The sequence below is a fragment of the Phacochoerus africanus genome, chromosome 11 (assembly GCF_016906955.1).
Source record: "Phacochoerus africanus isolate WHEZ1 chromosome 11, ROS_Pafr_v1, whole genome shotgun sequence".
Classification (NCBI taxonomy): Eukaryota; Metazoa; Chordata; class Mammalia; order Artiodactyla; family Suidae; genus Phacochoerus; species Phacochoerus africanus.
Genome location: NC_062554.1, coordinates 132688755 through 132713558, shown reverse-complemented (window position 1 = coordinate 132713558; position 24804 = coordinate 132688755). Strand labels below are relative to the sequence as shown.

General features: G+C 47.5%; 3 long non-coding RNA genes across 4 annotated transcripts in view; 1 reads left to right on the top strand and 2 right to left on the bottom strand.

Annotated features, from left to right (window-relative positions):
- Nucleotides 1-24804, bottom strand: part of LOC125110792 (uncharacterized) — a 147521-nt gene that overhangs the window by 116338 nt on the left and 6379 nt on the right. The window lies entirely within an intron of this gene.
- Nucleotides 7481-23192, bottom strand: LOC125110796 (uncharacterized). The gene is made up of 2 exons (XR_007130728.1): nt 22980-23192; nt 7481-7960 (listed from the first exon to the last, which is right to left on the bottom strand). It is a non-coding gene; the product is annotated as an uncharacterized LOC125110796 (long non-coding RNA).
- LOC125110795 (uncharacterized) lies at nt 17196-20337 on the top strand. Its single transcript, XR_007130727.1, has 3 exons — nt 17196-17552; nt 19821-19931; nt 20307-20337. It is a non-coding gene; the product is annotated as an uncharacterized LOC125110795 (long non-coding RNA).

Sequence of the window (24804 nt, the reverse complement as noted above, 5' to 3'; positions counted from 1 at the left end):
ATGTCTGCGAGTCTGGTTTTGTTTTGTAAATAAGATCATTTGTGTCATCACTTTAGATGCCACATATAAGTGATATCATAGAATATTTGTCTTTCTCTGACTTGCTTCAGTTAGAATGATAATCTCGGAGTTCCCGTCGTGGCGCAGTGGTTAATGAATCCCACTAGGAACCATGAGGTTGCAGGTTCGGTCCCTGCCCTTGCTCAGTGGGTTAACGATCCGGCGTTGCTGTGAGCTGTGGTGTAGGTTGCAGACGCGGCTCGGATCCCGCGTTGCTGTGGCTCTGGCATAGGCCAGTGGCTCCAGCTCGGATTCGACACCTAGCCTGGGACCCTCCATATGCCGCGGGAGCGGCCCAAAGAAATAGCAAAGACAAAAAAAAAAAAAAAAGATAATCTCTAGGCCCATCCATGTTGTGGCAATGGCATTATTTCACTACGGCTGAGTAATATTCCATTGGATATATGTACCACATCCTCTTTATCCATTCATCTCTTGGTAGGCATTTAGGTTGCTTCCAAGTCTTGGCTATTGTGAGTAGTGCTGCTCTGAACACTGGGGTGCATGTATCTTTTCAAATTAGAGTTTTCTCCAGATAGATGCCCAGGAGTGGGACTGCTGAATCCTATGTTATTACTTTTGTTTTTAATATAAGTTTTCAAATTTCGAGTTGATATAATTTAATTTGTAATAAAGGCAGTATGTAACGCTTGGCTGCAAATTTAGTAACTGGTGCTCACAAGCTGGTCTAAGCTGGCTCCAGCACAGCTCTGCTTCTCTATCTTCCTTCCTGGGCACCTTGTGACCCTGTCAGTTCTGCCCTCTTTATCCTTCACCTGGACTATTTCAATAGCCTCCTCACCTGTCTCTCAGCTTCTGGCCCTCACTCCAAATTGTCCAGCTTCATCTTCCTCATCTCCCTTGCTCCTAGATGGCAGCTCTCCCATGCCTCCAAATTAAGCATGAACTCTCTCTCTGAACAGTCAAGGGCCTGTCCAACAAGCGCCCCCAACATTCCTCTGTCGCTTTACTTCCCAAGGAGCGCGCCACTGCTCCCACGGTACTTCAGAGGCTGGCAGGCCTGGGTTTGGAGCTGATTTTTGCCATTTATCAGTTGGATAACCTAGGGCGAGTGACTTAACTTCCCTGACATTTAGCTACCCCATATGAAAAATGGGAAAACTCATAGAGTGGTTAGGAGAATTAATCAGATCACACATAATATTCCTAAGGCAGTGACCAACCCATTTTAGGCAGCCAATAAGAGCAATGGCACCAGCTTCTATTTACAAGCTTCTCCTATCTGTAAGCACTGGTTTTTTATTGCATTTTGTCTCATTGTTATCCCCACTAGGTAGATAAATAGAGATGTTTGGCAGTCATCTCCGATAAATTCAGATTCACATCTCCTACATAACCGTTACCCTCCAGCCAATCTGTTTCATTTCCCACTCTCCATTTGCAGTCACCTTTCACCACATCAAAGCTTTTGCTCCTACACTCTGCCTCTCAAAAACTCATTCATCCATTCAATAATAAGAAAGCGAAGAACCCAATTAAAAATGGGCAAAGAGTTTGAATAGCCATCCCCCCCCCCCAAAAAAAAGCAAGCTGTATAAATGGCCAAAAAGCACATGAAAAGATGCTCAATATCATCAGTAATTAGGGAAATGCAAATAAAAATCACAATGAGATATCACTTCACATCTAGCAGGATGTCTGTGATTCAAAAGATGCACAATAACAAGGATATGGAGAAACTGGAATCTTCATCTGTTGCTGGTGGGAATGTAATAAGTGGCAGCCACTTTGGAAAAAAGTTTGGCAGTTTCTCAAAAAGTTGAACACAGAGGTAAAATATGAGCTGGTATTTCCCTTCCTAGGTCATACACCAAAGAGAATGCAAACATATGTCCATATTAAAAACTCATACATGAAAGTTCCTTACACCATTATTCATAGTAGCCACAAGTGAAAACACCTCAAATGTCCATCAACTAATAAGTGGGTAAACAAAATGGGGTAGGAGTTCCCGTCGTGGCGCAGTGGTTAACGAATCCGACTAGGAACCATGAGGTTGCGGGTTCGATCCCTGCCCTTGCTCAGTGGGTTAACAATCCCGCGTTGCTGTGGCTCTGGTGTAGGCCGGCGGCTACAGCTCTGATTTGACCCCTAGCGTGGGAACCTCCATATGCCGCGGGAGCGGCCCAAAGAAATAGCAAAAAGACCAAAAAAAAAAAGGGGGGGGTACAACCATACAATGGAATATTATTTAGCCAAGAAAAAGAAATGGAATACTGACTCATGCTGCAACGTGGATGAACCTTGAAATTATGCTAAGTGAGAGAAGCCAGAAGCAAAAGACCATGTACTGTATAATTCCATTAATATACAATGTCCAGAATAGAGAAATCTAGACATAAAATATAGATCAGTGGTTGTCTAGGGCTGGGGAGTCTAGGAAATAGGAGCGACTGTTCATTAGCGCTGTTTTTCCATTTTGTGATGGCAAAATGTTCTAACTTGCAGTTATGGCTGCTAACCTCTGTGAATATACTAAATTTCACTGCATTGTACACCTTAAATAGGTGAATTTTATAGTATTTGAAGTATATCTCAATAAAGACTTTTAAGTAATCTTTGAAGTAAACACTCTGTTTACAATTGCATCAAAAAGAACAAAAATTTCACCAAGGAGGGTAATGAGCTGTACACCAAAAATTGTAAGACAGTGAGGAAAGAAACTGAAAAAGACACAAATAAAATGGAGATATTCCAAACTCACAGACTGGAAGAATTGATATAGTTACAATATTCATACTACCCAAAGCCATCTATAGATTCAGTGCCACCCTATCGAAATTCTCAATACAAAAAAAGAAAAAAATCCTAAAATTTGTATAGAACTACAAGAGACCTCAAAGGCCAAAGTAATCTTGAGAAAAAAGAACAAAGCTGAAAGCATCACAGTTATTAATTTTAAATCATGTTATCGAGTTATAATAATAAAAACAGTATAGTATTGGCATAAAAACATACACATAGATCAATTGAACCGCATTGACAGCCCAAAAATATACAGACATCTATATATATGGTTATTTAATATATGACAGGTGAGCAAAGACTATACAAAGGGGAAGTTTTTTCATTATTGATGTTGGGAAAACTGGACAGCCACAGGCAAAAGAGTAAAACTGGAACCATGCACAAAAATCAACTCAAAATGGATTAAAGACTTGAGTATAAGACCCAAAACCGTGAAACTCCTGGGGAAAAAATTATAGGAGGAAAGCTTCTTGACTTTGGTCTTGGCGATGATTTTTTTTGGATGACACCAAAAGCAAAAATTAACAAGTAGGACCACGGCAAATTGAAACACTCCTGCACAGCAAAGGAAACCATCAAAAAAGGAAACCTACCAAATGAGAGAAAATATTTGGAAATCGTATATCTGATAAAGAGTTAATAAAGAACACATATTGCTTTTAAAAAATCTGATTCAAGATAGGCACAGGAACTAAATAGATCTTTTCTAAAGAAGACATAACAGATGGCCAACGACTACATGGAAAGCGCTCAATATCACTAATCGTCAGGGAAATGCAAATCAAAACTATAATGAGGTATCACCTCCCACTTCTTAGAAGAGATATTATCAAAAAGAATATAGAGAGCAAGTGACGTGTTTGGTGAGGATGTGGAGCAAAGGAAACCCTTGTGCATTGTTGCTGGGACTGTAAACTGGTGAGGCCACCATGAAAATAGTATAGAGGTTCTTCAAAAAACACAACCACCCTATGGAGCGCCTACTGCGGCTCAGCCAGTTAAGAACTTCCCTATGCCGAAGGCCCTAAAAAAAGGTTCATTTATCCATCAAAGCGTATCACAGAGGGAAGCCCTTTCCTGGCACCTACCCTCCTGTTCTCAGTTGGCTGCAATTGCTCCTACCTCCTGAAGCACCAGAATTCACTGGGTGTGGTCTGCCTCCTATCCTAGCTCTTTGTGTACCACTTTTACTATTAGGCTAAATAGCTTCATATTTTGTAAATGTGTAAAATGGAGCAGGCTCAATAGAATTCCTGCAAGATCACTCCCATTTGTATGCTTCTACATTTTTTCGTGCAGGGAAAAAAGAGGATGGCATTTCAGCCCACCAGGAGGCGGTTGTGCCTGACCTGGGCCGGGTCATGAGGCATGTTGCACACACAAAAGTCACCCAGCAGCGTTTGTGCGTTCGTGTGGGCCGGTGGCTGGTGCATCTCTAATTGGGCAAAAGCGACTGCAGGGCGACGTCTGAGTTTTACACACTGGGTCGCAGGTGCGACATTAAAAGAAAAAAAAAAGAGAAGTATAGGCCCTCTTCCACCCGCCCCCAGGAAGAGTGAGCCCTAGTGCATCCCAGATGAACAGAGGATGGCTGATTTTGTTCCTTTGGCACTCGGTGCTCCGTGGCGTAGAGGAAGCTGGTACAAATCCTGTGTTTAGGCTCCAAAATGATGACAAGCATGATGGGGCCCTGGAGAGAGAGAAGCGGGACCGGGAGGAGGCTTCATGAACCACAGAGCTGCAGCACCGGGACAAAGGAGAAGTGACAGTGGGAAGGGGTCCAGCCTGTCTAGGGCAAAGAGATGAGGAGGCCGCAGCAAACTGGGAGACTCCGCATCTTCTACGGAAATGTGAGCCTGTTCTGAAGAGAGCTGCCATGGAGGGCTCCCTGAAATCTAATTTAAGTCTTTTCCTCCAGCAAGGATCAGGCTGTGAAGACAGAGGCAATCCATTTTCACAGAGTGTGGCCCCAAGCGGGCAGCCGCTGCCAGTGTGTCCCTGCTGCCTCATTTGCTGGTCACTGACTTTGAAGTAAAAATACATACCGACAGGCAAGCATGCACATGCGTGCACGAGCGAACACGCACACCCGAGCATGCCCAGCCCTCACGAGCAGCTGGCACTCGTGGATGCTAAAGCTGTTGCGTGAATGCAAGGGACGTGGATGCGTCCCTTGCTCTCCAGCCAGAGGTTAAAGACAAACCCACAGTGCGCTTCTTCCCCGTGAGGAAAAAAAAAGCTTTCGTACATCGCCACCTCATGGTGCTTTTACCTCATTACAGTCTTGGATCTGTTCCAGATCAGCACGTCGATGGGACCAAGGGTAAGACTCTTAGTGAACGAGGTAAACTTGGACTTCATCTTCCATATGGACATCCCAGCTTGCCCACTTCGGCTCACAGACTTGTGTGCAGTGCTGGTTACCTGCCTCAGGGCCCCGTTCCAAGTCCTGGGCCTGTGACCGCGGCCTCTAGCAGTTCCTGCTGGGCTTCCCCGGCTCCACTTTAGCACAAGGCTCTGATCTCTTTTGACACACCCTCCCGAGGACTGCAGCCTCCAGCGGTTATCATCACTTTCCCAGATGCAGGATCAGGCTCCGAGCATTGATTTCATCTACAGCACAATTTTTGCCTCGGGCTTACCTGCTACATCCACCTCCGCCTTTTTTTTTTTCTCCCCTGGTTTCTAGGGCTGCATCTGAGGCACATGGAAGTTCCCAGGCTGGGGTGAAATCAGAGCTGCAGCTGCCAGCCTACACCACAGCTGCAGCAATGCTGGATCCGAGCCACGTCTGTGATCTCTACCACAGCTCATAGCAAGGCCGGATCCTTAACCCATGAAGCAAGGCCAGGGAGGGGACATGCATCCGAGCAGTACTAGGTTTCGTTACTGCTAAGGGATGACAGGACCGCCCCCCTTCATCCCCGTTCTTTCTCTTCTCTTATCTTTCCTCTTCCTCTTCCCTCTCCATCTCTCTCTTGAATTCTTCCTCAGTAATTTCCTACACGTTCTTTTTTTTAAAAAAAAATATATCCAGGATTTTTTTTTAGCTCAACTGCCACTCTTTCTTCTAATTTTATAAGTAATCCACCTAAACCGTCAAGGCTCCCTTCAAGTCAGCCTGTCCAAAACTGACCTCATCACTTTACCCGTGTGTTGAGTGGACGAAGGGACAATCCATGAGGCCTTAAGTCCACCAAATGATTACGACATTAACTGCCCGATGTACGTGGTCCTGTCTGCTTTTACCCGTTACGAGCATAGCCGAGTGGAGCAGAGGATGCTGGACAAGCTCAAGTTGCCCCCGCATACGCTGGGCACAGGACAGACCAGTGGTCGCGGTAAGCGCTCTAGACACAGAACCCAGTCTCCTGACTGCGTTCAGCCTTCTTCACACTATGCCAGCTGCTCCTTCCTTCCGATCAGATGCCCCGCATCCTGCTCCCCCTCTGAGGTCATCCTCCCAAACCAACTCCACTCCTTGCCTGTCTCTGCGACATGGCCCGAGTCTGAGCTACTACAGACTCTCAGGATTTCTTGGTACACGGACGGTTCTGCACCCTCACATCCTGCCAGACCCCTTGTACAAACTCCTCCCCTTTAAGAGTTCATCGGCCTTGTCCAGATACTATACAACATCCATCCCAATACCACCACCCCAGCCCAGAACAGGCATCCTCTCTCCCACACGTAATTCGGGGCAAAGCTTGACTCTTTTCTCCTCTATATTATTTGCTCACCGCACAAGCCCACGTTGATGCCAACTTTTGCTAACTTTTGCTAACTTACTAGAACAGGTATTTTTATCATTCCATTTTCTGCCTAATATTAAGGATTATATATATTTTTTTCTTTTTCTGACTTCACCTGCGGAACATGGGAGTTCCCGGGCTAAGGATGAAACTGGAGCTGCAGCTGCTGGCCTGCACCACAGCCACTGAAACACCAGATCCAAGCCATATCTGAGACCTATGCTGAAGCCACTGATTGAGGCCAGGGATCGAATCTGCATCCTCACAGATACCATATCTGGTTCTTAACCTTCCCACAAGGGCAACTCCTAATATCAGGCATTGTAAATACCTAGTAGGGTCTCACCACATATCTAGGTTGTGACCATGACATCCGTTTCTACCCTCCCTCAATATCCTTTCAAACTGAGCTGAGAAAGAGCTTCAGAATCCCTTTTGGCAACTACTCCGACGGCTATAGCCAGCCAGCCACGGCTGGCATGTGAAATGAAACTCCTCTGAGCCCCCAGCTTTGTCATTAAACAACTGCATGGACGGGTCTAGTCTGTTGGACTTTGCTGAACAGCAAGAACAATGTTCCCAAATACTTTTACCCAACCCCGCGCTCCAAGGAGGGCCTCTGCCCAAGTAAGTGCTCAAATTACAAAGTACTTTTTTTTTTTTTTTTCCTTTTAGGCCTGCGCCTGCGGCATATGGAGGTTCCCAGGCTAGGGGTCCAATCAGAGCTGTAGCTGCCGGCCTACACCACAGCCACAACAATGCCAGATCCAAGCTCCATCTGTGACCTACACCACAGCTCACGGCAACGCCAGATCCTTAACCCACTGAGTGAGGCCAGGGATCAAACCCATAACCTCATGGATGCGAGTCGGATTCGTTAACGGCTGAGCCACGACGGGAACTTTCACACACGGTACCACATTTAATTAATTCTCACGACAACCCTGGAGGGTAGGTACGATCACACTCCCAGTTCCGCCGAGACACAGAGCCTGGAAGAAGCAGACAGTTTGTCATTGGCCCCCGTGGGGCTCAGCTCAAAGTCTGTGTCGGGTTTTGTGGACTCCAAGTGCGAATTCTGAGGATGACACACAAGGGCGCTTGAGGGTTTGTACTGGCACCGGGTCACCCTCTTGCCAGGCCGGCTGTCCTAGAAGGGCTCTAGGGCCCGCGAGCACCGAATTCTTTGCCTTCTCCATGTTTGAATCCGCTGTCGCTGGCTCTTCTTTCTTCCTGGTAATGAAGCAAAACCTGGTGGGTTAATTAATCCTGCCTGGTGCTGGGCAGGAGTAATAGGATCAAGAAGAAAGCCTTTCCCCTCCTGCGCTCTCAGGGGTGCCTGGCGGGAGCCCATGAGGAGATGGAACACAGCCTTCAGTCTGTTAATTGTTCCAGAGCAAATCATCCGTCAGAAGGAAACAGGAAAAAAGGAAAAAAAAAAAAAAAAAGACACCGCTGAATTCAGAGTTAGAACAATAAATAACATTCAGCACTATACCCTGGAGAAAAATAAAGCTGCTGGCATTCTGCTTCTCAGGGAAAACAAAAAATGCTCAGTGTTTGTGCAGACGTGTGGAACACACAGTGTGATGCAGTGGAAATACGGCAGCCTGGGTGGACTGGTGGTCTATTTTATCCACCCAGGGCCCACCAAACCCTACCCTCCACTCAGCACCCCGGCCCCAGACAGCTAGGGAAAAATGATCCTGCAAATAGCAAATGAATTTCCTAATAGCAAATCCCTTTGGGGGAAGAGGATAGAGGGGCGAATTGCCACCACCCCACAACAGTCTCCCTGCTTCAACCCCTGTGCTCCCAAATCCACCCTAAGTGGCTCCCCAGAGCCTTAAGTATAAATCTGGGCCCTCTGCAGGTTTGCTGCCACACACCTCCTGCTTCGGCAGCACCCAAAGGCCCCTGGTGCCACACTCAGGACGCGGCTCCACTCTGAGCCTCGGTCTCTTCTTTCCTCTCTCCATCATGTGTGCCTTTTTCTCTCCTGGCTAAATCCTCCTTAGTCCTCAAGGACCATCGACTGTCACACTGCCTCTCCTCGAGCCTGTGCCGCCAGAGCCTCTGTGACACTCTCCGTCATCCCCAAAGCGACAACCCAGTGCCGTGGTCCTGCAAACAGACACCCGAGTCTCATCAGCCAGGTCTGAGTGTATTCTGGGCTGTGTTTTGCTTCTGTGATCTTGGGTGAGTTTCTTGACTGCTGGGTGCCTCCGTTCCCGCTTATAACATGGGGAAGAGGCAGTAACACTTCCTACTTCATAGAGCTGTGTGAGATTAAATCATTTAATATGTGCAAATTACTTAAAAACTGTGTTCATTGTAAGCTGTTACAGCCATTAATTATGTTTCCCCGCAATCATGTCAGGTCCATCTTCCTCTCTCAGCTGTGCCTTCATTGACGGAATGGTTCCTATCTCATCTGTTCCTTTATGCCTAGCACTTAGGGAACGGTCCCCAAATACCTGCTTCCCTTGTCCTGTAATTTAAGCATCCCTCCCCACTGCTTGTCTTGCAGTACTTTACCATGTGACTTGTTTTGGCCAATGAGGTGGGAGTGGTGCTGATGATGGACAATTTCATACTTTTTTTTTATATACTTTTTTTTTTGTCTTTTTGTTGTTGTTGTTGTTGTTGTTGTTGTTGCTGCTATTTCTTGGGCCGCTCCCACGGCATATGGAGGTTCCCAGGCTAGGGGTCCAATCGGAGCTGTAGCCACCGGCCTGCACCAGAGCCACAGCAACGCGGGATCCGAGCCGCGTCTGCGACCTACACCACAGCTCACGGCAACGCCGGATCGTTAACCCACTGAGCAAGGGCAGGGACCGAACCCGCAACCTCATGGTTCCTAGTCGGATTCGTTAACCACTGCGCCACGACGGGAACTCCTGATGGACAATTTCAAAAAGAATCTTCAAGAAATACTAGATGACATCACCAATTCCCCTCCCCACTCTGCCACAACAACTGCATGTCCCAGGTACAGGTTGCTCCTTCATCCAAGATCTGAGAAGCTAGAACATACCTTGGAACAGGACCACAGCTGACATGCAACTAGGACATAACATGAAGAAGAGCCAAGTATTCGACTGTAAGCCACTGAGGTTTGGGGTTTGTTCCTTAACACGAGAACCCAGCCAAAGCTGATTAATTAGTCTCAACAAAGGCTTACTGAATAAATGGATGCACTGACCAAAGAATAAATGAGTGCATTATGGTTTGTACAGTTCCTAGCAAGAATGATGGCTCTGTGTGGACATCGCCAAACCAACTGATGGAAGCAAATGCTTTTTAAATAGTAAATGTGTTTTCTCATATTTATTTATTTATTTATTTATTTTAGATAACTTTTTTTCCTTTGGTCTTTTTTTTTTTGCCTTTTCTTGAGTCGCCGCCACCGCATATGGAGGTTTCCAGGCTAGGGGTCCAATCGGAGCTGTCGTCCCTGGCCTACGCCAGAGCCTTAACCAACTGAGCAAGGCCAGGGATCAAACCCGAAACCTCATGGTTCCTAGTCGGATTCGTTAACCACTGAGCCACAATGGGAACTCCCTGATATTTATTTTGAATATAATTCTTTGTAATTAAAAAATGAGATAATGATTCGGTAGTCATTTGGAAACTTTCAGATATCTATTCCCCAGACCCAAATGAAAGTAAAACTGGCCATGGAAAGAATAGCATTTTTCAGGCAGTTAAGGTGTTCCAAGCCCTTTACGTCTACCAGTTCAGGAGAACCTTTCAAGAGTCCCAGAAATAAACTGTATTTCCAGCTATGGAGAGAGAGGCTCAGAAACCATGGTCATCAGAGAGAACGAGTGATGATCCAAATGGGAATCCAGAGTTGTCTGAGTACCAAGCCCCTCCCTGGCCACCAAGAGATGCTGTCACCATGAACTGGTTGAAGATCACCCGAGAAAACTGGCTATCCAATAACATTCCTCCTACAACCCAATATTCTTCAGTTTTTTCCTTGGGCACAGGACCCCCAAATTCAACAGAGATCCAATTGACACAATCTGAAAATGCAATACCCCTGGGAGGGATCAAGCAAAGTCATTTACTCTCAGGAAATGGATCTGTTTGATCAGATTGTTTACGTATCTCAAAATTAAAATCTGCCCAAAAAAAGCAAAAATGCTAGTTTGGGTACAATGGGGAAGAGAGGAAGTGGAAACAGTAGTCTCCACCCAGGTCTTTAAACCTCAACGCTTACCAAGCAGGTAAGATTGTAAATGAAGACGGCTGGGTGGGCTGTTGGCCCACGTGCCTGGTCTAAAGGGGACAGTGGCTGGTCTGTTCCATCCATTGCTACTCGAGGAATGCCAGGCTGCAAAGAGCTGGAAACTTGGATTTAAGTGAAGTCTCCAAATGTTTAAATGCGCAACAAATTCAGGTTGTTTTTGCAATTCTGTATATTCTACTCCCCACCCCCAGGATGTCACATGAGTTCTGACCTCTGTGTCATCATTTTGTGGCACAGAGGACACTGGAGAGAAGTGGAACCTTGGAAGGGAGAGGAGAGTCTCAGAGTCTCACTCTTAGGAGGGAGGGGAAGGGCAGAGGGTGGTACCGGGCACACCCAGAAGGTAAGTGGGAGGTCCCAGAAAACAAACTTCTTTTAGCCCAGGTGGCTTGGCGGACTTAATGGTTTTTCCCCATTTCAACACTGCCTCAAGTAAAAACAAACTCTGATAAGAAAAAGCCATTTGTTCCCAAATAAACTTCATTACTCTGCTAAATATCTTTACTGGATTTCATTTGACCCCAGTCATTTTCAATTCAATACTGCACTCGGCCAACTTAACCTTTTAAAAGGAGTTTTATTGATGGTGTGCTATGCAGGCATTAACAGTTCTCAAAAAAAATTTTTTTCTTCAATAGAAAGAATTAAATTGCTTTGCTTAGCAATCTTAATTATCTGGAATAATTAGCTCCAGTCAATTCTCCAACAAGAGCTCTCTGGAGAAATCAGTGTTTGGGGAAAGGGACAGAATGAGGGAGCCGAGCCTGGGACAAAAGTAAGCATTTGGCAGGTTATTTGGAAATATCTAATTAACCCCGAGAGTGAGGCTGACAATCAAAGCCACTTCCTTAGTGCTTAATTATTAAAGGCAAATAAGGAAAAGTCAATATGCAGAGAGCTAGTCTATCGGGCGCTGGCAAGCAGGAGCCACTTGGAGCCAAAGTATTCAGTTAGCCCCAAATACACAAGCAGGTATATGCACACGTTCCAAGCCCTTGTTCCTTTGGGACCTTCCTCCTACCCTCTCAGTTCAGAACCTCCTAGTGGCCCATCATGACATCTCCCCAGACCACCTGTCTCCCCAGCCAAAGCTGTTCCCTCCTCTTTTGTGCTCCCTTAGCTCTTTGTATGTAAAAATCATTCCACTGTGTAGTATCAGGTGCTTGTCTGCCCCCCTAAGTTGTAGGCTTTGCAAAGCTTGAGTAAGTGCTTATTCGCCTCTGTATCCTCAGGTTCTGGTGTATTTGGAACAGAGTAGGTGCTTGATAGATGGGGGCTGAATGAACCTCTGGATCACCAGCTTTTTGTGCCAAGTCTGGTACACAGCAGAAACTCAGTCAATTCTTGTTTCCTTCTTTCTTTCCTCCTTTTCCCCATCTCCTCCTTCCTTCCTTCTTGCCTTGCTTTCTTTCTATTTTATCTTACCCTGGAGCCCACAATTAAAAGTATTGATCCGAGAGCCGCGGGGCCCAAACAACAGTGTTCTCCTGTGTGAGTCTGTCATTTTGACTTGTGACTGACTTTCAATAAGCCGATGCAGATCACTGGTGTGGCTGCGAAATCCCAGGGCAAGGGCAGCTTGGGGTGATCTCCATGCAGAATCCCGCTGGGAGGGAAGAGACTTGATTTGTAGTCACTACTCTTAGGCTTGTGGTGGTTGAAACTTCAGGCAGCAAGAGAAGAGTTGAAAGAAGCCTGGGAGTTCCCGTCATGGCACAGGGGAAACGAATCCCACTAGGAACCATGAGGTTGCGGGTTCAATCCCTAGCCACGCTCAGTGGGTTAAGGATCCAGCGTTGCCACGAGCTGTGGTGTAGGTCGCAGACGTGGCTTGGATCTGGCGTTGCTGTTGGTGTGGTGTAGGCCAGCAGCTGTAGCCCTGATTAAACCCCTAGCCTGATAACCTCCATATGCTGCAGGTACAGCCCTAAAAAAAAAAAACAAACAAACAAACAAAAAAAAAACTGAAACAAGCCTGGAGGAGGAGGAAGAGAGGGAGAGGAAACCTCGATGACAGCCAAGGCGTCTGCTGATGTAACGCTGGGTGATTTGTCAAAACCAGCTCTGTATCTGCCTTGAAGACTATGAGACTCCTGGGGGCCATGCGGAGTGTTCGATTTAAATATCTGCCCTGGAACCCAGAGCCAGGCCAGGGCTGAGGGAGAATTAACTGGGTAAGCAAAGTAGAAGTGTCTTCCCAAAGGAGGGAACACCATGAAACAAAGGCACGAGGGTGAAGCAACGTGATGAGAAGAGAAATCCAGGCCAAGCAATTTGGCTGTGCACACAACAGGGCTGCTCTGCTAGAACACGCAGAGAGCAGGGGAGATGTCAGGCTGGTGAGGTCCAGAGGAGACACCCGTAGTCTGTGATGGTTTCTGGGTTGCACGTGGCCAAGAGTGGTGACTTCCACAGCTGACCAGCTCCTTAGTTTCAGTCTCAAGGTACGATGCCTGCCGGATGTTTACCTTCACGTGCATGTCCAAACAAGCACCCTGGATTTAATATGCACAGCAGTCAAGGCTTTCTACCTCCCCATCAGCCTCCTCCTCTTCCTAGTCCCCCTCCCAGCTGCACCATCATTTTCTCAGTTGTCCATGGCAAAATCTTGGACATCATCCTTGACCCCCTCTTACCCTCCTTCTCAACCAGCGAGTCCTAAGAACTTGATCTCCTAATGCTGCTGCTTCTTTTTTAATTTTTAATTTTTCTTTTTTTTTTTAATTTTTAGGGCTGCATGTATGGCACATGGAAGTTCCCAGGCTAGGGGTCTAATCGGAGCCACAGCCGCCAGCCTACACCACAGCCACAGCAACGCAGGATCCTCAACCCCCTGAGTGAGGCCAGGGACTGAACCCACATGCTCATGGTTACTAGTCGGGTTTGTAACCCACTGATCACAATGGGAACTCCATCCTAATGCTTCTTGAATCTCTGCCTTCACCTGTTACCCTGAACCATAGCCACTCAACAAGCCCCCTTACTTCCAGCCTAGCTCACCTCAATCCCAGCCTTCCTGCCTATCACTCTTCTGCCAGGGGGTCATCACTGGATGCCTAGAGTGTATGGGATGACATCCAAACTCCCAGATACACATACAAGGACAACTGAGATCTGACCCTGCCTACCCTTCTCACTGGCTCTCTGCCCATGACTGTATTGCATTTTCCACTTTGGGACATCCAAGTGGCAGGGAATCCTCCAGACATTCCACGCCGTCCCTCCCCTCTGCGGCTTGCTCCTTCTCTCCCCTCTTCCTGAACACTCTTGCCATCTTTCCTCGTCTGGCTCTTCCTCGCCTTTCCATGTTAAGTTCTGGCATCTTCTCTTCCAGAAGAACCTCCCTTCAAAGCCCAGGCTCCCCAGTCCCCCTCCTTGTTGAGCTCCTTCAGCTCCCAAGGCAGGCTTCCGCCCTTCAACTTTTATCATCATGCCACCATTATCAGATTACATGGATCTGTCTCTCCAGGCACTGACTTCCGGGAGGACAGTTGCCACCACGTCCCATACGTCATAGTGGGTCCAGATCTTGTGGTGGTGTTTGGCACTCAGCAGTCACACACATGTTTACTGAGCTGCACTCCAAGCTATGCCCCCTGACATGGACCTTCTGGCAAAAAGAAAAGCTCAGCCTGAGCCAAAGTGTGCCTGCTTCCGTACACAGCAAAGAAAGGTCAGGGGAGCAGCTGAGCGCTGCTGAGCGCTCTGGGAAGCTGTTGTTGTGGTCGCTGTCGTTGTTGTTGTTGTTGTTGTTGTTGTTAAAAGCAAATTTGAAAAGTGAAAGGAGCACTTGCTATGGAGTCCAGACCTATCCGGTTGAGATCTTCGCTTTCTCGTTATTCTCTAACGCACCTTTGAGAGAGACATTTAATCTCTTTGGGCCTTACGTGACTTGTCTGTACAATGAGGACTTATTAGCTTAAATGGAAAATAAAAAGTTTGTAAAGCCCCTAGCACAGTAGCCGGTACAAAGTTAAGTGCCCTATAAATGTTAGTTCTCCTTGTAGATTCCATTTTTCTAGAGAAATAGGAAATCCTAGTAGCCTGAAATAGACTGACGCTGGTTATCCGAAACATAAGCTCTTTTTGTTCTTTTGCATAACTTAAAAATGTATTTATCATGGCTCACTGTAATTAGGAGTACTAGCTGGCTTTCTCCTCCTAAGGAGCTATTATATGCCAGGTACTACACAAGGCTCCTCGAGATAGAGTGTCTCCTTGGTCCTCACGGAGCGGGGGAATGATAGTAATTAACACGAACTGAGTCCTCACTGTATGTTAAGCACTGTTCTGGGTCCTCTCAAAGTATTAACTCACTCGGTCTTCACAGTGATCTCAGGAGGTAGGAAGTATAATCCCCATCTTACAGATGAGGAAACTGAGCCTTGGAGCTGAAAACAATTTGCCCAAGGTACATATCACAAAGTAACGCTGGATCCTTAACCCCCTGAGCAGGGCCAGGGATTGTATCCTCATGGATACTAGTTGGATGCATTACTGATGAGCCACAACAGGAACTCCAAAGTCCACTTTCTTAAGCTGTTTGGGAAAACGTGGGACTCCGACGGGCACATGGAGGAATGAGCAAGATGAAAATGGAGGAGGAGAAAGTGCCCGAGGTGGGGCAGCCGACGCCTCTGAGAGCCAGGAAAGGGAGCACGCAGGAGTGAACAGACCCAGAATTATTTTGTCCGAAGAAGAGGTGGCCGGGAAGAGAAGGAAATGGCAGTATTCAGCCCAAGGGTGATAATAAAAAGAAACATACAGAGAAAGTTCAAGAGGATAGAATGAGCTTATGCTGCAGGAAACAAATGACTGGATTTTGACAGGATGAAATTGCTGTTGTGATGCAGAATAGGTATTTTTCTCCCTGCTCTACTCCACCGCCTGGGATGGCACGTAGAGAAGATTGGTTAATACAAGAGAGCATTTAGTAATTTTAGTAATTTTCTCAGGTGGAGGGCAGAAAAATCATCTCACATGGTAGGCCGTAAAAGCTATGCTGAGAAGCAGCCCATGTGGCCTGAGAAGCCTCAAGTTGGCTGTTGACTGCGATCTTCTCACACTACTGCCCCGCCCAGAACGTTCACACACCTGCTCATACACGCATGTTCACACACTCATACATAGCCACAATCACAAATGCTTACGCTTGCACTCACACACACACACACAGGCCTGTCTGGACAGGACGTAGCGAAGGCTGGGAGAACGGATGGGTACTAAGGCTGAGACACCTAACGGGGGTGCGTTTAGCCCTGAACTCCCCACACCTCAACCTTCTGCATGACTTTGTCCATATACCTCCAAACCGTCCCCATCTGGAAGGAGCCCCTTCGGACAAGTCCTATCTGTAGATCTAAATGGACTTGCAACATTTCGGAAGAGTTCTCAGGACACTGTCCAGAATTCTCTCCTTCATTCTGTCCTCAGGAAGGAAGTGGCATAAAACCCTCAGCCTGGAGGGACATGGTGATCTTGGGCACAGTGTTCTCAGTATTGTCCAAGGGCACCAAGGGAGCTGGGAACAGCGTCCACTGCCCAAAGGGGTCTTAGCAGCCGTGTTTCTGGGGCTAGTTCCTCTGGCCAGAGCTAATGAGATTAGGGGCTGAAGTCTTGACACTCACGTCCTACCTCCTGGAAGCTGAAGGTAGGACCAGAAAGGCAGAGAAGCGCTGACACAGAATCCTACTGACTGTGAGACTTCAAGCGAGGGACCACACATTGACTGCTGAGGGTCCTGGCTCTCTCTGCGTCCCACCCCACCTGAGACTTCTAGGTTTAGTGCTCCCTTAGATTTCAAGAGATACCACAGCCAACTCCCTGTGACCAGCTAAAGCTAGCTAGCTTTGATTTCTTTTACTTGCAAACAAAAAACACATACACCATTCTAATCCCACTCCAACACCCACTCCTGCCTACGCCTCCAGCAGCAGTGATCTCTTCATTCTCAGCACACCCACCCACACGCTTTCAATGGCTTTATTGTCTTCTTTCTATCATTTCTTTCTCTCTCGCCTTTAGTACTAGACCATGAGCTCCTTGAAGGTGGAAGCTATTTCTTTTATCTTTATCATTTTCAAGCCCACACGCACAGTGCCTGCACACAATAGTTCTGGATAAGCATCTGTTGACCAAGTGAAAGAATGCATGACCAAACATGTGACTGAATAAATAAACAAGCTCTAGGGCTGCTAAGTATTTCTTCTGTTTTTCTCAAGGAATTCCTAAGAGTGACCCCAGAGTCTAAACATTCCCAGATGTAAATCAATTCATCTTACTCCATTTTATTGATTTGTTGACAAACAACCATGTGCCGAACACAGCAGATACAGAGGTGAGCAAGCTGTGGTCTCTGCTTACGAATCTGTGGAGCAGCCCAAATCCACCGGGCCGTGGAGCAGGTGGGGGTGTAAATGAGGCCAAGGAGCACAGCTCCCCACCCCAGGACACTACCCTGCACACCCCACTGGGGGAGCAGTAGAAGTGGGGGAGCCACACGTTGCCCTTTCACCCCAATCTTGCAACAAGACCACATTAAAAGCCATTTTTCAAGGCTGAGCAAGATGTTTACGACCTGATAGGCGACGGCTGGCAAACTCATTTCATCATAAATAGCACAGCAGATAATATACTTCAGGATAAATGACGCATCTGCCTCTGCCGGGTGCTCGGAGTGAGGGATGCACTCCCAATATGGGCTCTTCTTAAAGGTAAACAGATTATGGGCTGTAATTACCCGACACTTGATTTTCTTTATGTGCTTTTCTTCACCCTAATCACACTCAGGGTGGGAAGATGGAAGCTACGACTGGGACTTAAAGAGGGGAGGAAAAAGGGTCTGTTCCCTCATGGTGAGGCGGATGTCAGATAAATGCCTAAAGAAGGAGCTGCCATTTCCTTGGCTCTGGGAGGAAGGGAAAGACTCAGCAAGCAGGAAGATGCACAGAGAGTGGAGAAATCGAAGATGCCTACGACAATTTCTGTCTCCCTCTGACACATACACATCCCTCTCTCTCTCTCTCTCTCACACACACAAACACACACACACACACACACACACAATGCAGATAAAGTTCTCCAGCTCCAAACTGCCCCGACTGCAGAGCATAGGTTCAGATTCACTCATTCTCTCGCCTGCTGTAACTCCTAAACTTGATCCCTCCTCTCCTTTCTAGATGCAGTCTTTCCTGTATCCCCTCCAAAAGTTTGCTTAACATTCAGTTTTTTTTTTCTTCTTTTTAGGGCTGCACCTACGGCGTATGGAGTTTCCCAGGCTAGGGGTCGAATCAGAGCAGCAGTTGTCGGCCACAGCCATAGCAACGCGGGATCCAAGCCACACATGCGACCTACACCATGGCTCATGGCAACACGGAATCCTTAACCCACTGAGCGAGGCTGGGGATCGAACCCACATCCTCACGGATCCTAGTCGGGTTTGTTAACCGCTGAGCCACAAAGGGAACTCCTGCTTAACCTTCAACTTTAAAATCACTTCAAATCCTTCACCTCCCAATAGACTCCTGACTGCTTTCATCAATTATTCCACCAAAATGTTTCCTCTATGGTTTCTGGGCATGCTGTTAAAATTCATACTTGAAAATGATAGCTCACCTTACAAAACAGACCACATCTATTGGGTTCATATCTTGTCCTGAGAGGTCAGAGAAATATTTCAAGGTGGGAAGGAAATATGTCATTTAAAAGTAAATCAGGGGAGTTTCCCACTGTGGCTCAGTGGAAATGAACCCGACTAGTATTCATAAAGAGGTGGGTTTGATCTCTGGCCTCGCTCGGTGGGTTAGGAATCCGGCATTGCCATGAGCTGCGGTGCAGGTCGCAGATGTGGCTTGGATCCTGAGTTGCCATGGCTAAGGTGTAGGCCGGCAGCTGCAGCTCTGATTTGACCCCCTAGCCTGGGAACTTCCATATGCCGCAAGTACGGCCTAAAAAGCAAAAATAATAATGATAATAATTAAATCAGTCAACACACAAGAAGATCATAGTGTGATGCGGGAGAATCACCTCTGGTTTGGGCGTCAGAAACTCTGGGTTCAATTAAGATCTTCGCCATTTCTTGTATAAGTGCTAACTCCTCACTTCAAGTCGATTTTCACTTAAAATGGGAATCACCCATCTGGTAGGCTGCTTTGAGGATTTGATACAACAATAGTTTTCAAAGTCCCTGTCACCTTCTGGGTGTTCTCTAACTATTTAGTTCATTCCAGCTTCCGAGGTCTGGATGACAAGGGCTACAAAACGCGCAGCATCCTGCGCCATGCTGGTAAAGGTCTCCTCCCTGAACAACAATCTCTGGAGGCAGGAAAGGCAGAAGTGGTTTCCTTAATTTATTGATGAGGACACTGGAGCACAGAGAGGTTAAGAGACTTGCCCAGGGCCACGTGGAGATTTAAAACCCAGATTCTTGAGTCTTTCTGAAGAAGGCATATTCACTTGGGAAGATCAGGTCAAAAGAGGTTCCCTCATGAAATCTTTACAAACCCTGACACTTCTGAGCAGAGCAGCAGCCCACACCGCTGGTGAGGGGGGAGTCCTGCAAAGGAGAGCTTGGCAAAGAGAAAAATCCAGCTGATACCTGATGCCAGGAATGCGATGGATGGGGTTAATGGTTTGGATCTAAACAAAATGAGCTGGGGATGGGAGAGAGGAGTATGTTGGAATCTAGTGATAAATGTGTTCGTTTCCTAGGGCTGAGGTAACAAATGACTGTAAACGGGCGGCTTAAAACAATACACCCTCCCACAGTTCTGGAGGCTAGAGCTCTGCAGTCAGGAGGTCAGCAATGCCATGTTCTACTTGAAGGCTCGAAGGAAGAACCCTTCCTTGCTCCGCCCTGGCTTCTGGTTATTGCCAGCAACCCTTGGCATCCTTGGCTTGGAGATGCATAATTTCTCTGCCTCCATCGTCACCTGGCTTCTCCCTGGGCTTGTCTGTCTCTGAGTTTCTCTTCTCCTTAGCAGGACAGCATCCTGTGGGATTAAGGACCCAGCCTACTCCAGTATGGTTGCATCTTAACTGATTTCGTCTATAACACACTTATTTCCAAACAAATTCACCTTCTGAGGTTCTAGGTAGGACATGAATTTGGGACGGGGTGGTCACTATTCAGAGCAGTTCCAGAAGGAGAGGAGGGCCAGGCAGAGAAGGGATTATGAGAGGCCCGCGGAGAAAACGGGAGAGAAGGGGGTGGGGGAGGGGAGATGGAAGCAGGGGGTGGGGAGGAGAGGGGAGGAGAGGGGAGGAGGGGGAGCAGGAGCGGGAGGGGACCAGGACTAGGGGGTGGTGGGAGGGGAGGGGAGGCAAGAGGAAGCGAAGCTGGAGGAGAAAACACTAAAGAGACAAAAGATGAGGTGGGAAAGGAAGAGAAAAAGAACCAGGAGCTCCTGCCCACAAGTGTGAGAAACAGAGGGGAACATTTTCTCCCCCTCTCTCTTTTGTCTTTTTAGGGCCGCATCCACAGCACACAGAAGTTCCCAGGCTAGGGGCTGAATCAGAGCTGTAGCCGCCGGCCTACACCACAGTCACAGCAACTCAGGATCCAAGCTGCGTCTCGACCTACAGCACAGCTCACGGCAACGCCGGATCCTTAACCCACTGAGCGGGGCCAGGGATCAAGTCTGCGTCCTCACGGATGCCAGTCAGGTTCATTTCCGCTGAGCCTCGATGGGATTTCTTTTAATTTTTTAAAAAATGTCTTTATTAAAGTATAGTTGATTTACAATGTTGGAGAGGAGTATTTCCGTGTTTAAAGAATTAGCCCTAAATCTGCACCTTCTCTCTGACCATATGTCCAGTGAGCAGCCCTAAAGCTGTTAATGCGGCCTCAGCTGCACCATGGAGAGTGATCCGAGCATTCTCTTTGGGGTCACTAAAGGACCCCTGGAAGAGAGAGCAGCCAGGTGGACTCCTGGGCTCCCTGATCCCTTTTACCTTCTCACCTACTCCCGTGACTCTGGCTCCAGGGGCTTCCAGTTTTGTTTTTTTAACTGAATGAATTTTATTACATTTATAGTTGTATAAACATCATTGCAACCCAATTTTATAGCATTTCCATCCCAAGGGCTTCCAGTTTTCAAGGCAAGAACCTGGATAATGGTCAAAAAAAATCTTTTTTCCAAAAGCCAATTCCAGGGTGGTCTCCTGTTCATTCAGTTCCTACTGAGAAGACATGAGCCACCCAGGAGATGTGATGACACTTTCCTAAGGAGCTCTGGCTCCTGGTCTCTGGCAAGCTGCCAGGCATCCCTCTGTACCTATTATTCACCCACACTGCTATTTTTCAGACCCCATATCCTGATTTCTGATATTTCCCAACTTCCTGGAATTTCCCAAAGGGAGACAGTCACTTCAGCATCAGCCAAAACAGACACCAGGCAAGAAGGATCATAAATTAACAACAGGAAGGTGGACTTGGGTCTGCCAGGGGACCACTGGTATGTGGATGTGCACACGAGTGTGTCTGTTTGTGTGTGTATTGTGTGTGGTTTTGCGTGTGTGTGCGCACGCGCGCACGTGATGGCTATCGTGCAGACTCTCACAGAGAAAGAGGTGGAAGCAGAGGAAGCTCATCAATAGAGACCTAACAGTTTCCAAGCTTTGGGGCTCTAGAACCCTCTATCATCACACAATGCTCGTAATGGGAATTCGTATAGAACAGGCAGAATTTATAGAGTCTTCTCTTGCTTTTGTCTCTTTGGCCATACTGAAATTGAGTTTGGCTTTCAGGGTAACAGTTCTCATTCCTTCCCCATCATAGAGACCTCCACTTTAAAACAGATGACCCATAAGCTTGCAGGTCTCCCCAAGGAAATCTCCCACAGCAGCCTGACTTGGCTGGCAATGTGAATGGGGAGACGCGAGTAGAAAGGCAGGCTCAAGCCGACTCAGTGCCACCTTTGGCCACTGAGCCATTCCTTTGGAGTAGCAAACAAAAAGAGCCATCTCCTCACACTTTCTGCATTTCTGAAGCTTCTGAGCTTCTGGAATTCTCATCTTCTTCCTTCCCACAGCAGCAAGTGTCATAAAGTATACACACCCATTCCAGGAACAACCACAGAAAAGGCAGAAGGCTAGGAGACATTTATCTGAGTTGGCTACTCAGTGCAGTTGATGCCATACTTGTTACAGTGGCTATCATTCATTTTTCCATGCCCTTACTTACGCTTTCATTATTTTTCTTTCCCACACTTAACACTGGACTATGCTAAGCACTGGAGGCACCAGGATGAAAAAACAAAACAAAACTTAGTCCCTAATTTTGATTCAGTGTTGGAACAATCAAGAAAAAAGAACCCTGGAAGCTGAGATCTAGGGGGTCATAAATTAGAGGGATGGGTGCTTCTACCCAAGGGCCCATGAGGCTCAGGGCAGCTCTGGGCGAAATCACACAAAACTGTTCGGAGTCCCTCCTCTGCCAGACCCCTAGGCCTCCCCGGGTCACCTACGACTTAAGTCCTTCTCGCGAGCTGTAGCATTTCCACCAGTTCATGGTTCACACAGCTCAAGTCTCAAGCAGCTTAAGAAAAACCTAGAAAGGACTGGAAGCTTGGACATTTGAGCAAGGAAGTGGTTATTCCTGGTATCCTGACACAAAGGAGACTGATGATCTCAGGGTTCCAGGCTGAAAGAGAAAAAGCAGACGGCCCATGCACGTGAAACAGTAAGGTAAAACTGACATGGGTGCGAGCAGAATTAAATAAAGCCTGGGATGACACTGCATGCCTGGAGTTTTCCCGCCGGGGTGTCCTTCAAAGTAAGAAATACCAGCCCTGTAGATTCTGACTTCCAACGCCTTTCTGTCTTTCACACAGAGATGTTCCCTGCAGCACTTTATCAGCCACACTCTTACTTGAACACAACGGAGATGAACTCCGTGGGCTTGTGGAGTTTGTGTGTTTTCTCTCCTATCTACTCCCTGCCTCCTCTTGCCCTGTTCCTTGGGGGAGGAAATGGCAAGGCTCCCTCGCAGCTGGCCTCTGGGCGGGTTCTGCCAGTGGCACCTGGAGGAAGGGAGACATCAGGCTGTTTTTTCTGTTCTTGCTTTGCCTCAGGCCATATCTCTGCCTCTGGCTGCATCTCCTTAGCTCCACCTCCCAACAGACAGGCTGATTCAAGCTTACCCTGTTCAGCCCAGCCTCTGGGATCCGAAAGCCAGCCACCTCCCACCGTGACTCCAGTCCTAGGAGTGGCAGCAACGTCTGCAACCCTTCATCTTCAGGCTGCCTCATCGCTCCTTGTTGGTCTCTTTGGCTTTTCATTACCCTGTGTTTCGGTCCTGATATTAACTTTCTCCCACTGAAAAGTCTAGAGTAGTTTCTGTTTTCCTATCTGAAATTGGATCTCTTTCTGATTGGTCTGAGTAGAAAAGCAAATTATTAGAAGGATGTTGGGCCATTTGCAGAACTGCCAGGAATGAGAGAGGGTTTAGAGCAGGGCCCAGAACCACATTCGAATTTCATCCACAGAAGCACCGCGACGCGTCCTCCACGGTTACCTCTGGAGCTAATGCCGCACGCCCAGCACGAGTGGCACCAGACACCAGCTCTACCCTCTGCTGCCCTTGGAAACTAGCTCCCCGATAAAGTCCAAGTGGTTTCATCGGATTGACTGAGCCCATCCCATTCTAGCCACAGGAGACTGAAAATTGAGTATGTGGCCTTCATAGCCGAGTCGAGATCTGCTTCTCAGTAAGACTCTGGAGTTAAGACTTCTCAAATATGAGAAAGGAGATAATATGTGGGAGAGCCAAAGGGGGGGATATTTATGACAGGAATAAGACCAAGATTTGAAGGCTGAGTAGCAATGCGAGGGTCAGCATGTAAAGAGAGTCTAGCGTGATTGGGTTGATGGCTGTCGGAAGACTAGAACTCCACGTGGGAGCCTTTGTCTGTGGGCATGATCATGGGGCCTTCACATTAACACTGGACAGTCAGCATTTATAACCGCATGTCACTGCCTCAGCACCAACCCTTTTATTCCTGTGAGGGCAGCCCTACTCATCCCCTCAGCTTCCGGCATCCTTCCTGTGGTTGACATGTGCTGCTTCCAGCTTCCTGTCAAAGAACCTCTCTCTTCATTTCTTAAGATTTTATCCATCTCTATTTGGCAGGAGAGCAGATTTCATTATGATCATTATCCATATGGACAAGCAGCCAAGATTTAATGTCTGTTGGTAAATAACTGCTTTCCTAACTAATAGCTCTTGATGGCCATCTAGAGGGAAGCGAGACCTTCTTATCCACCTGATTCCATCTGCTGACACTCAACACACACAAAAGCCAAGACCTGGAAGCCCACACACCCCTCGGACAGCCTTTCGAGCATCCGTAACCGGGATGGGGAAATGGAAGACTAACCCTCCACCCTCACAATCCAATCCACACTTCACCTCCTCCACAGAGCCCCTCCCGATTCCAGCACTTGTGCTGTTTTCCTTCCCCTGACTTCCTACCACGTCACATTACACCACTGAACACTGGACCGTGTCCTGCTCTGGACTGCTGGTCATCTATTTTGCTTGCGTGCTTCTTGTTTATCTAGCAAGATTGCAGGCTCTCCAAGAGAGGATCAGGTTTGAGATTCCCTGTGATGAATCAGGGAGGCTGACAGAGGGACAGACTTAGGATCGGCTCAAGAAACTCACACTGGAGTGAGACGGGGGCAGAGGACACTGACTACAGAGGCAGAGTCTGGAGGCATCTTCCCTCCAAGGTAGAGTTGAAGTGCAGTGTTCAAGGCTGTTGTCACCGCAGACATGGTTCAGGTCAGTCACTGAAGGGAGATCCACTTATGGGGAGAGAGGACAAAAGACAGAGCATAGGGCGAAGAACACAAGTATCAGTCGGTATTCAGGACTCAGGCAGCCGGAGGCAGTCACCATCCAAGGAATGTCTGTTGCCAGTCGGGCCTAAGCAGTGGGGCGGGGTGAAATCCACCAGTCCTGTG